The sequence below is a fragment of the Dendrobium catenatum genome, unplaced genomic scaffold (assembly GCF_001605985.2).
Source record: "Dendrobium catenatum unplaced genomic scaffold, ASM160598v2 fragScaff_scaffold_231, whole genome shotgun sequence".
Classification (NCBI taxonomy): domain Eukaryota; kingdom Viridiplantae; phylum Streptophyta; class Magnoliopsida; order Asparagales; family Orchidaceae; genus Dendrobium; species Dendrobium catenatum.
The window spans coordinates 8,587,792-8,601,213 of record NW_021318693.1 but is presented as its reverse complement, the minus strand read 5'-3'; positions in this window follow the sequence as shown (position 1 = coordinate 8,601,213).

The window sequence follows — 13,422 nt, the reverse complement described above, 5'->3', positions numbered from 1 at the left end:
CTGCCAATTGATCTTCTTTATAGATTGTTGAATGTAATTAATCACATTGAGGTTGTCACATTCAATGATGACACCAACATATTCAAGCATCCATCCTTGAATGAAATCCCGAAGAGAAAAAATTGATTCCAATTCCAATTGACCACTGTCCCAATGCACAGAACTCCTCCTAAAATCTAGGAGCATTCTGCCCATATTATCTCTGAATATGCCTCCTATACCAGCCCGGTAATTAGAAAGCAATAAAGAATCAATATTAACCTTAATCCAATCTAGCGGTGGAGGGTGCCAAGAATTCAAATACTCCCAAGAGAGGTTAACACCCCAGCTATCTAGAAGAGGATGAATGTTAGATGAATCTAAAGAAATCACATTTGTAGCATCCATTGAAGCAGATATGGCAAGTTTCCCATGCTAGACCATGTTACGGTTTTTCCAATTCAAGAAAACCGTGGTGCAATACAGTCTAACCATTCCAGGATTGCAGCTAGATTGTCTTCTAAGTACTGTCAGACATTCATCAAGAGATTGAAAAACATTGATAGCAAATCCCCATTCTCTGATTTTACTAATAATATCATTAATATGCTTGCAATGAACTACAATATGAGCATAGTTCTCAGTCATACCACTGCCTCTAACACAGAAATCACTATTAGCCAATCTTCTATATTTAAGAAAAGAATTGGTTGGAATTGAAAGCTTACTTAATCTCCACCAAAACAATTCTACCTTTGCGTTAATTTTAAGCTTCTTGAGCCACTTCACGTAGCCATCATCAATATCAGTGTGTCTCTTGTTCATAAAGGCTTCAAAAGCTAAGGCTAAAATAGAGCAACCCGTCAGCTTATTAACAGGTTCCAGCCTATCTCTTCCACCTTCCTTGTCCACCTAAACTTGTTTGATTAACCAGGCCAATTCCTTATGAAAAAATAATCTCAACTTCAGCTCATCCCAACTTCCATCATCAGTCAAAAGCTGCTCAACTTTCATACCTTCTAAATCTGCACAGTTGATATAACTAGGCCATGAGTTCAAGCTTCTGTCCAGGACCCATATATCATCGAGAACATCAATATCTTTACCATTGAACACTCTCCATTTAACCACCTCCTTAAGATATTTGCCTCCCTCAATTAAAAATTTCCAAGCAATAGACAAATTTTGCTTACATTTCCCCTCAAAAATTTTATCCGAATATCTGGCTTTGAGAGACCGGTGTAGAAGTGAATCAGGATTTTGAATATAATTCAAAGAAATTCTAGCTTTCATTGTACCACTTTTAATGATACAAGATTGTAAACCAAGACCACCAGCACATCTAGGCTTATATAAATCATCCCAAGAAACGTAATGTAATCCTCTTTCCATATTAGATTTATGCCAAACAAAATTCCTGCATAATTTCCCAATCTCCTTCAGAATTTTTTTAGGAACCATCGAATGACTGATGACAAAGTTTGGCAAAGTTAATAAAGAAGACTTTAACAGCATGATTCTACCACTCAACGAAATATTTCTTCTTCCCCAAACATTAAGTTTCTCCATAACCTGAGCCAAAATATCTTGAAAATCTGCCGCCTTTAATCTGTTAATAGACATTTTAATACCCAAGTATTTCCAATTATTAAGAACTTTAAAACCAAGAATTCTGGTAAGTTTCTTCCTTCAGGTTCTACCAACTGCTTTACCAAATAGAATTTGAGACTTGTTGGCATTCACCTTCAAACCTGTCCAATTACAAAAATCCTCCTTGATTCTCATCATTTGCCTAGCCATCCCACATGTTGCTTGAGAGAAAATGAGGACATCATCAGCATACAATAAATGAGTTATTCGAGGACCCTTAGAAGCCACTTGAATCCCTTTGTATGATAGCATTAGACAGGAGTTGAGCACACATGATGAACAAGTAAGGTGACAACGAGCACCCTTGATGAAATCCACTGCAGGCATCAATCCATCTAAGCTTTTTCCCATTCATAATAATAGCAAACCTCACATTCAATACACATTCCATTACAAAACCAGAGAAGACCAAAGGGAAACCATACCATACTAGAATTTGCTGCAGAGTACTCCACCCCATGCTGTCATAGGCCTGCTCCATATCAAGCTTGGCTGCCATTAATCCTTTCTTATTCCTTGATGTTTTAAACTTATGAAATATTTCTTGGGTAAGAATGCAATGATCAAACATCGTTCTCCCTGGAATGAAAGCAAGCTGTTCCTCTAAAATCATCTTACTCATGAGATTCTTTAATCTATTCACAAGCATAGATGCAACAATCTTGTATGTAGCTTCACAAAGGCTAATGGGGCGGAAGTTAGAAGGAACAATTGGATAATTAACCTTGGGGATCAACATAATCAATGTGTCCTTCCAATTTTTGTGCATAATTCCAGAACTGAAAAACTTCTTAATTGCAAGCCATGTTGTCTCTCCAATAATATTCCAATAGCTCTTAAAGAAAGATGAGGTAACCCCGTTAGATCCAGGAGATTTGTTGTTACCCTGTTGGAATACCGCCACCCTACATTCCTCCATATCAAATTCCTTATTCAACATCTGCCTATCCAACTCACTGAGCCGCTGGGAAGCTTCAATCTTCGGCCATTCCTTCAGGATACAACTCCTTTGTTTCCACTTGTCTTCAAAAAAATTCAGAAAAATCTGCTCAATTTGTTCTTCATCATCCACAATTCGATTGTCAGCACTTCTAATATGCTTAATTAGATTTGAACTCCTCCTAGCAGAAGCAAAATTATGGAAGAAGGCTGAATTCACATCTCCCTCCTCCATCCATCTAGTCTTGGCTCTTTGGTTCCACCACGTTGCAATTCTCTTTAAAGTAACATTCAATTCATGGACCTTATGCCTAAGGAGACACAAGTCATCAACCGAGAGACCACCATCAGACATCTCTTTGGTTTGTAAATCAATAATATCCTTCTTCAACTCATCTTTAAGCTTGCACAGATCAATGCACTTATTCATATTCCAAAAGAATAGGGCCTTCAAGGTTCTTTTAATCTTTCTATGAAGAATTTCCACCTCATCCCCAAAGTCCTTTTTCAGCCAATATTTGTATATTATACCTATTGCAGCTGGATATGATCTCCATGTATCCTCAAATCTGAAATGCTTTTCCTTATTAGAATGCCAAGCTTCCATACTATAAACAATCGGACAATGATCCGATGCCACACGAGCTAAATGCCTAGCTCTACCAGTAGGAACCAAATGCAAGGAAACTGAATTTACCAAGCATCTATCTAGTCTCTCCCATATCCTTGATGAACCTTCCTTATTGTTACACCAAGTATAACTTGGTTCAATAAAACTTGCATCATAGAAATCAGCATTAGTCATAAAGCTTTTCATATCTCTAGGTCCTCTAGAGAAGATGAATCTCTTCCCACCCTTCTTCTCTTCCTTCTTAAGTACACAATTAAAATCTCCCCCTATTAAAAAAGGATTCAGGCTTATCATGTTCTTCTCAAAAATACACCAAAGATCTATTCTCTCCACACAGCATCTACTCCCATACACAGTTGCCACTTTCCAATCTCCCAATGAAGGAGTGTAAAGAACTCAAATAACAACTTGAGACGAACTATTTTGAACAATAAAGGAAACTTTATTTATGTTCCAAAGAGTCAGAATACCTCCAAATAATCCCACTGCTGGCTGATGAAAAAAATCCCACTCTCTTCCAATTAAGCAATCCACATCATATCTGTCAATATTATATAGTTTAGTTTCCATAATGCCAATAAACACTACCTTATGATCCCGAACAACTTCCTTCAAATACAGCGAATCCTCTCTCTTTCTGGCTCCCCTGCAATTCCAGAACAATATAGCCGACATTAATCGACAGAAGGGGAACAGTCCCCACCAATAGAATTCCCCTTTCCATCCCTTCTCAGGAGAATTCCCCTTTCCATTCCTTCTCTTCTTCCTGTGTTCAGGCTCAACCAGGCCCAAAGATCTTAGCTCCTTATCCAACTTGATCTTAACCGAATTATATTTGGATACTTCATCAATTAACTGCTCATTCGCATTACCATATATCATTCTTGAATCAACAGGTTTATTACCAACATGTTGATCCATCACTTCTCCCTCTTCTACCTCATCAGACTCATTCATAAGAATTTGAAATTTATTTTCCACTTCAACATTGACCTTGTTATCTTTGACATTGTTAACCATATCAGATCCCACCGTCTTTTTGTACAACCTCTTGAACTTTATCAGAAGTCGATTCCACTTTCTCCTGCTGCTCAGTCATTGCTACCTTGTTGTCAGCTGTCTTCTCCATTCTAGTGGATCTGCCTTCTTTGTTAACTCTGTTATTTCTAAAAACTCTATTTTTGAAGCGAACGTGAATCCACGGACCATAATTTGGTTCTGAAGTCTTCTCATCTGCTATATTACTACCAACATCCTGCTTGTTATTCACCTTCAAAGCTTCCTCGGCCTTTTTTACCTCAGGATATACCACCTTCTCGTGTCCCACCTTTCCGCAGTGGAAACATAGCCTATCAATCTTCTCATATTCAACTTCCTGAAAAAACCTTCCATCAATGCCGTTGATCCAAACACCTTTAGGAAGGCTATTTTCGAGATTAAGTCTTACACAGACCCTGGCAAACTCACGTTTGCCCCATCTAAAAGAATTTCCATCCACATACATAGGAACTTTGATTTTGGACACAATACGTGCAATATTTTTTTCATCCCAACAGTAGAGTGGCAAACAGGGGAAACGTATCCAAACAGGAGCAGTAATCCCCTTGAAAGAATTGGGATTGAAAGATGTAGTCCATTTATCCATTCCCACAATGTACCCTCCAACATACCATGGACCACCGTTGAAAACTTCCTCCATGGCCTCCTCACTCTTGAATGAGCAAAGAATCCAGTTCATGCCCAGCGACTTCATGAGAAATTTACCGAATTTGTCCCACTGTCTTCTCAATTCAACACTACACATAGGAAATGAGATCTTATTTCTCAGAATTTTTATAACCAGAGAGAATTTAAGAATATTGGAATTCATAATCTCCTTTTCCGCATTTAGCTTAACTGCAATTCCATCATCCGACATTTCAACAGAATCATTATTGAAAGAAAGCCTGATGTGCTATTGTTTCTTCCAAGCTTCCACAAATTCATCCTTCGAATTTCCCTTTTTATCATTCCCTTCCTTATTTACTTGCTCCTGTACAGAATCAACCTCAATGGGTACTTCTTGATCCAGATTCTCAACGTCGGACAAGAAATTCTGACCCAGTAACGATTTCTTGTTACATAAGGATTTGTTAACTTTATTAGGTATCTGCTCCTGCTGTAAACCTAGTGTAAATCGAAAAGTTCTACTACGCCATTTTTCTAAGCTGGAAACAAAAGGGACGGCAGGATCTGTTGATTCTCTGCGCAGTTTTTCAATTGGATGACCATGATTGCAGAGCATCATTATAATTTCAAACAATTTTCTCTTTAGATGGATAAAAATTGTCCCATCTGCTAGAAAAATCTTATTATCAGTTTACTTGAATTGTAAAAGCACATTAATCCATTGTATTATCCATTCACTTGTGAAAACTGGAAATTTTTCTTTTGTGCAAAACTTAAGACCTCAAATCACATCCATATATCATATTAGCAGCAATAAGAACCTGCAAAAACCATGCTCGAGGAATCAGACCTCCTTAGGATATATAGCCCTTCAGCTCGGAGTAGTCCATCCAATAAACTTCATCTCTGGAGTGGTTGTTATATATTAGAATATTGGTTAAATAATCTTTTAACGAAATTAGAATTTTTTAGAATTTTAATGAATTATTTAATTTTTAAGGATTATTAGATTATTTTAAATATAATAATTTAGGAGTTAAAAGTTAATTTTTTAAATTAAAGTTAATTTTGAAGGTTTTAGATTTTTAATAAATATTAAACCTTATAATGAGTAATTAGACTATTAGCATGCTCAATTTAGAGTTTTCTATAGAATGTTATAAATTTTTGAAGTTTGATGTATTTGTTTAATTATTCAATTGGTTTAATTAAAGGTCATTATATGAGTTGAATCTAAGTGGACTCCAAACTTCTTAAAATCACCCCTAAAAGACAAGAATCAGCTAATGAGGGATTATCAAGTGTTTGAGAATTTTTTAGAATTTTTAATCAATTTAAATTAGTTATTGTAATTAGTTATCAATTTTCATTAGAAATTAAATTAAACTTAAATTAGAGGTCTACCAAAGGTGATTTTATTATTTCTAGGTAGCAAACAAAGTTTTGGTTAGTTTGAGGTATTATTTACATTTTTTGGATTATAATTGGATTTACTATGATTTTTAAATTTTTTTGTCTATAAAAAGGCTGAATTTGATATGATTAATTTTCTATCCTAATGACCTCAAAATTCTATGAAATTTGAACTTATAAGGAAAAATGTCACTATGTTTATTTTGTTCAAGTTTCACCCCAATTGGGTTTGTGTACAACTCCCTAGAAATTTTTAAAGTTCTTTAGACCTTCTACTAATTATTTTCCCGAGGTGTCTCTACTATTCAAATGGGTTTCAAATTTTTTGTAGCTAGCTCTATAACATATGCAATCACACCATAGAGAATATACAGCCTAATTCTAAAGATCTAGGGAGTTATAAATTTTTAAAATGTTGGGTCCAAAATGGACCATCACTTTGAAAATTCATATCACCAAAATCTACCAATACCTGACCCTATAAAAATCATAAATATGCCTAAAATACCCAAAAATCTTTCAGTAAAATTTGGACCTTAATTGACCACTAGATTATGAGAAAATTATAAACATATAATTTCAAACAAACTAGAATATCTCACTATGCAGATATCAAATTAACTCCATTTTTATTTTAAAAAATAATAGATTACATTACCCAAAAACATCCAATTTGGTGAAATTTCCTATTTACTATGAATTTTAGAAGAATCTAGCATTAAAAATGATTATTTTAATCAATTCTTGTCAAATGAACCGCCAGCACCAATGCAATGATTAGCACTAAAATGGTGGTGGCTAAGCATGTTGTGACATGTGGTAGATGGGACCCACCACTTAACCGCGTTAGAGGTCCATCAAGACCACATATCTGACCGAGAAATAAAATGACAACCATGATTTTTCCATGTAGGCGCCTGTGGTTAAGATCGGCATGCTCTCAAATATAACTAGAAGCGACACATGGTTTGGCTGATTCTGAGCCATCCAATTCAGATGAAGGAAAATTAGATGGTTGTGTTTGATCAGCAGATTTTAGTTCAAAAATGAACTAAATTTTTAAATTCATATATCTACCAAAATACTCAATAAAATCTAACAAAATTTGAATGAGCTTGAGGTCAATATAATAATGCAATGTCTTGAATTTGGAGGCTCCACGCATTGTAAAATTTCTACAGTTTCAAATTTGATTTTTACCTAAAATTGTAGATATCATACAATCTACCAGGTGGGTTTTGAGATCTTAGACTCCCTTTGCTCCTGGTGATCTCCTCTACAAGTTTGCTGAATACACTAAAGAATGTTGACAAATGGATTTGATGTTGTTGAAGAGAGAATGTTTGCTCTCACTAGAATGTCCCTCCTCTCTAGAATAGTGATTTGAGGCTTGAAAATGGTGGGGAGAAGCTTGGAAAGGCCTTAGAAATGTTCATAGAAGATGGGGAAGGGCTTTGAAAGGTTAGAGGCTGGAGGAGAATTAGGGGGAGAGTAAATCATGGGGAATGAATCCCTTAGGTCAAGTTTTACCCCCCTTTACCCTTGGATTTTTTAATGGATGGTTAAGATTTTATTTGGGGTGGTTTGGATGGGTGACAAGTGTCCCCAAAGCTGCCCAAAGCTATGAGATAGGATTGGTGGTGAGTGTGACTTCCCTTGGTCCATGGAAAAGAGGACCACACCTTTTTCCTATTTAGATAAACCAATGCTTGGATTGGTTTATGGGGCTAAATTAGGGGTAAAATTGGAGAGGAAATGCATCACTTTCCATCTTGTTTGAGAAGGTTTTGGACTAAGCCATGGATTGCCAAGGTGGCTTGTTAATGTGGCCATGATTTGGTCTCATTTTAAGAGTTTATTAACCCATTGGCTTGTTGACAAGTCAATGGTAACTAGGATATGCATGGAGGGAGTCATGGGTGTCCAATTGAATGATTTTAGGGGTTGATTGGGTTTGGAATGGATTCAAACATTAGATTTGACCATAGGTTGAGTTAAGGGTTAATTTGGTCATCTATGGTTTTACATGGTCAATCTGGTCAAACCTTGGGTTAAATTTGGGTCAACAAATTCAAATAAATCTTTTTGAGACCAATAGAAGTGATTACAAGCATTGGGCAGCCCAATTGGGTTGAAATTGACATATGAAGCCTTAAGGGGCATTTTGGTCAACCTTCTTTGACATGGTCAACCAGGTCAAACCAAGACATGAATTTGGAACCAATGAATTCCAAATGATATTTAGGATCCATTGTGATAGGTTTTTAGGATTGATGAAGGAAGGCCAAGTTGAATTTTGAGGAAAAGACCAAAAATCCCTTAAAGGGCATTATAGTCATTGTGACCATTGGTGAATTCTGTGTCAAATTGGGCTAAAAAAGTATAGATTACTGATTAGTGAGTCCTAATGGAGATCATGGGTATGATTGGGAGGTTTAGAAAGGGTCCCAAGGCTAAGATTCACTGGGTGGCAAGTCCAATGGCATAGGTTATAAGTAAGTGAATGATTTACAGCCCTTAGGAAAAAATTCAATTTTAAGGGCTAGGAATGTTGGATTATGCTGAAAGTTGGATGGTTGACCTTAGAGACATGCCTAAATAATATGCAATTGATAGAACCTAAATAAAAGGTAATTAGGCTAGGTCTCATGGGGTTTAAAAATTCTCTTGGAAAGGGTTTCAAGACCTTAATCTTTAGCCCTTGGATTTGATTTAAAATTTTGGAATTAGATTGAATTTGGGAGTTGAATGGTCGAAATTCGCTTATCCACATCGGTGGAGGTCAATTAGATGATTGAAATTGATTATGTATGATTTGGAAGTTGATTGAATATTTGATTGGAAGTTAAACCAGGGATTGAGTTAGACGGTGTGGAGTTGAGTTTAATTGAGGTTAAATTGGGCCTTACCTAGGTACTATATGGTTAGGAAGTAGACATTTTCCAATCATTAGATCTTCAAGAAGAAACCCAAGTGGGTATTAGTGACCTCAATAAATGGACCCCTAATATATGCGGTAGAATAAAGTTGTAGTACATGCATTAGCGTTGACCAAATGGGTAGATGAGATTGAAAATTTTTATTCCTAGAAGAGGGAGGGACAAACCATAGGGAATCAAAGTTGAGTGGGTACTAGGGTGGTTCCACAAAGGCATTATCCTCTACCAGTAGTTGATCATGTGGTGGGGTCAAAATATACCCAACACAAAGGGTCAAGTGAACGTATGATGGGGCTGAGACATGCCCGTCATAGAGAATCAGATTGAATGGGCTTATGGTGGGGTCAAAATATGCCCAACACAGAGGACCAATTTGAATGAACTTATGGTGCATTCAAAATATGCCCAATATAGAGGGTCGAATGATCATATAATGTGGTCGAGATATGCCCATTATAGAGGATCATGTTGAATGGTCTTGTGGTGGCATCAAAATATGCCCAACATAGAGAACCAAGTTGAATGACTTTATGTTGGGGTAGAAATATGCCTAATATAGAGGATTGAATGATCATATAATGAGGTTGAGATGTGCCCATCATAGAAGATCGGGTTGAATGGTCTTGTGGTGGGGTCGAAACATGTCCAACACCGGGTTGAATAAACTTGTGGTGGTGTTAAAACATACCCAACACAGAGGGTTGACACTTAAGGAAGGGATCACCTAACCTTAAGGAGTGGGAGTCAATTGATTGATTGTTTGATTGATTTTGAATTTAATGGAGCAATTTTGATGTTAAGTTTGATACTCATTAGGCATGATACTTCCTAAAGAAAAACCCAAATGGCTGGAAGCTTCTAGTGGTATCCGAAGAAATGATCAATTTATATGAACCTCCCTCATAGATTGTCTATGAGGTGAACTACCTAGTTAACATTGATTCAGAGTTTTCATCGATCTTGTGACATACTAAAATAGTTCTCCAAAGGACTACATTCAAGTCTCTTGGAAAGTCTTGAGGTGACATAATTTCTCACGACCTCGAATCATATGTGACTTATGTAATTTCAAATTTTATTAAGTTTGAAAGTAACTTTTTTCTAGGCCTTCGAGCTCCTCTAATTAAAATCGGACACTCTACTCAGTTGTAACTCAATTTTGAAAAGCAACTCCCAGCGATGTAAAATACACCTCAATATGAGAATAATCTTAGACCCAGCGAAGAGTGTTATTTTATGGAGTAGAGAGGACCTTGAAGGGAAATATGCCTATACTTAAGGACTCACACATATCCCTCAAAGATGAGATTTGGATTCTTATTAAGAGTAGAAGATTTATTCTTTTTAATGAAAAATTTCCTCTTAATCATTTAGACCCTATCAAAATGATAAGTGGGAACAAATTTACAAGTACAGTGAGAAGTAGAGTGACTCCAATTAACCCAAAAAGGTTTTAAGAATTTAGATTTTATTGGCCCAGATCAAGTTTCATAGAGACTGAACTAATTTCTCCCTAGTATAAATTTTGAATTAAAATTGATTTCAAAAGGGTTCAAGTTGGATAGAGAAATTTGATCTTTCCAATCCTTTGGCATAGAATTTTTTATACGATAAACTGTCCATGCATGACAATAAATATAGATTCCAGATTTTTTAAAGTTAAGCTATTAAATATGATCGGGCTCTTTAAATTTAAAGGATTAAAAAGAAGAAAGCCACTTTCACCTTTTTTGATGGCGCACTTTGCGCATATTTTGATTTTTTTTTGGCAAGAGGTTTCATCTCCTTTAAAAAACATTAAAATGGTTGCTATGTTTTCTTTTGCAAATTAGGATTACATCTCAAGTATAAGAGAAGGGAACTTATTCTCTTATGCATGGAAGAATAATCTCTAAATCAGACCCAATCGTTTGATAAGAAAATGAGCTTGATTAGAAAAAAAAATTATTGAATAGATTTTAAGCATGCAAGAGATGCCTATAAGATAGAAAATTGTGAGAAGATGGAAAAAAAATTTCATTTCAAAATATAACTTCAATTTGATACAGATTTTAATTTAAAAATCAAATCGACCCACAGAAGTGGTGGGAGGGAGGGGCCTTTAAATATTTATGGGAGTCAACCAAAACTCTCTCCTATTTTTAGTTTAAAGTAGAGGTCATTTTGTATTAAAAAGATGGATCAACTATTTTGAAAATTTGAACTAAATACATTTACTAAATGGTATATTTTCCTTAATAGTCAATGTTGTATTATATTTCCAAAATTTCTTAGGAGGAAGAAATTGTTGTGGGGTATGCATTACCCTTAACTAGTGTTGCATCATGTCAGTCTAAAGATCTATGTGATAGGACCCTTTTAGAAAATAAATTCAGTTGGTGTCACTATCTTATAAGACCTTAGGTCCATCATTATTCCCCTCCTTAATTACTGCAACCTAGCAATTATGAGAGTGGAACCCTAGGTGGTTTTGAAACCTCCTCCTCTATAGATGAGGTAGTGGGACACATATAATAATGTGACCTAACATCTTCTAGTAGAGTGGATGGATCATAACCCTTAATAGGGGGATTATGGTCTATTTCTAGTATTTGTTCAGTTATGGCTTGATTGGCTTTCTATGTAGTAGTCGAGAAGGTGTATTGGAGATCGTGCTCTTGTTTTTACAACCTCCCTCCTTTGAGAAACATGAGAAGGGTGGAAATGATTTCCACCAGGGAGGAGGTAGGTATAAGGAGAAATGAGTTCTCAACTAGCCTCATATTTGATTTACTTTAAGGCTCCTGATGCAGTAATCTTTCTAGCCTTAGCAACATTCTTTCTGACTCTTCAGAGGTAGTTCTTCCTCTTATTTTTGTTTGTGATTGGGGTACTAGAACTTGACCCAATCTCAGATTGAGATGGTAAATATTCAAATATTAATGTTTTCTGGTTCATATCCTCCTGAGTAGAGGGTATAGTGGTCAAAGGGGCAACAATAACCTCCTTTATAGACATGAGGGAGTCATCTCCTTACCCTAAAGTAATCTCAACTAAGGGTATATCCCTTTGTATTCTAGAAGATAGAACAATCATTTCTTCTTGTTAATTGATAACTTGAAGTTTTGAAATTTTATTCCAAATTGGATCAAGTTGCCAGAGGTGATTTCTTCTACTGTCAAGTTTCTATCTAGGAAGAAGATGAGTTTCCCAACCATTTGAGAGCTTCAATTCCTAGAATTAAGGAAAAGTGGTTTGAATTAGTTAATCTTGAATTGGAATTTGAATTTTTAGTAGGGTTTATTTTCTCTAAATCTTGAAGCTCTACGTGTTAAGTTTTCACCCAACATGAGAGTTTATAAAATTTATTGAGAAAATTCATGGAACTTGGCTTGACTCTTTTACCCGCTTGATCGACTCGGGGGTAAAATGTTAAAGTCCAGACTTGGTTTGAAAGGAATTTGATTTTTCCAGAAGGAATCAAGCTTTTGATGTAGATTTGGACGAGAAGTATATATCCTATCACACATACTAAATTATAAGGATTATAATCCCATATGTAATGATAAGATGTAGAAATCAATTAAGATTTAAAAAAGACAGAATTTTGCTAGATAATTGAAACTACGATTTTGAGATTAGAGAAATTTTTTTTGTAAACTATGAAACTTAGATGCTTGAGATTTATTTGAGCATGCGAGTTTGCAATAATTATAGGAGGATTTGGCTTTACTCTTTTGCTCTACCAATTAACTTGAAGGAAAAATGTCAAAGCCAAGACTTGGGTAGAGGCTTCCTTGCTCATCTCTCTTTTTTATAAGTCTTTTCTTTCTGATGTTGGCCACACTCACCCATGGGAGAAATGGGTGGAGGGACCAACAGAAGAAAAGGTAGTTAAGACTGTTGAAACTTGTTTACTATGAATTAGGTTATTAAACCTAAGCTTATGACCCAGCGACTAACCAAGAGGGGGGTGAATTGGTAATTAAAAAATTTTACCCTCTTTTAAAATTTAAAACTGAGAATTTAACTTTTATGAATTTTATAGAAAAAGTTTTTCAACCACAAATTAGAAGCAACAAAATAAAAATAAAAAAAGATGTGGAAAAATAAAAGACACTAGATTTATAGGGCTTCGATCGAACACGACCTACATCCACTCTCCGGAAGCACCCTCCAAGTATTGCACTAACTCCCTTAGTGACTCTCCTTTTGCACCCACAG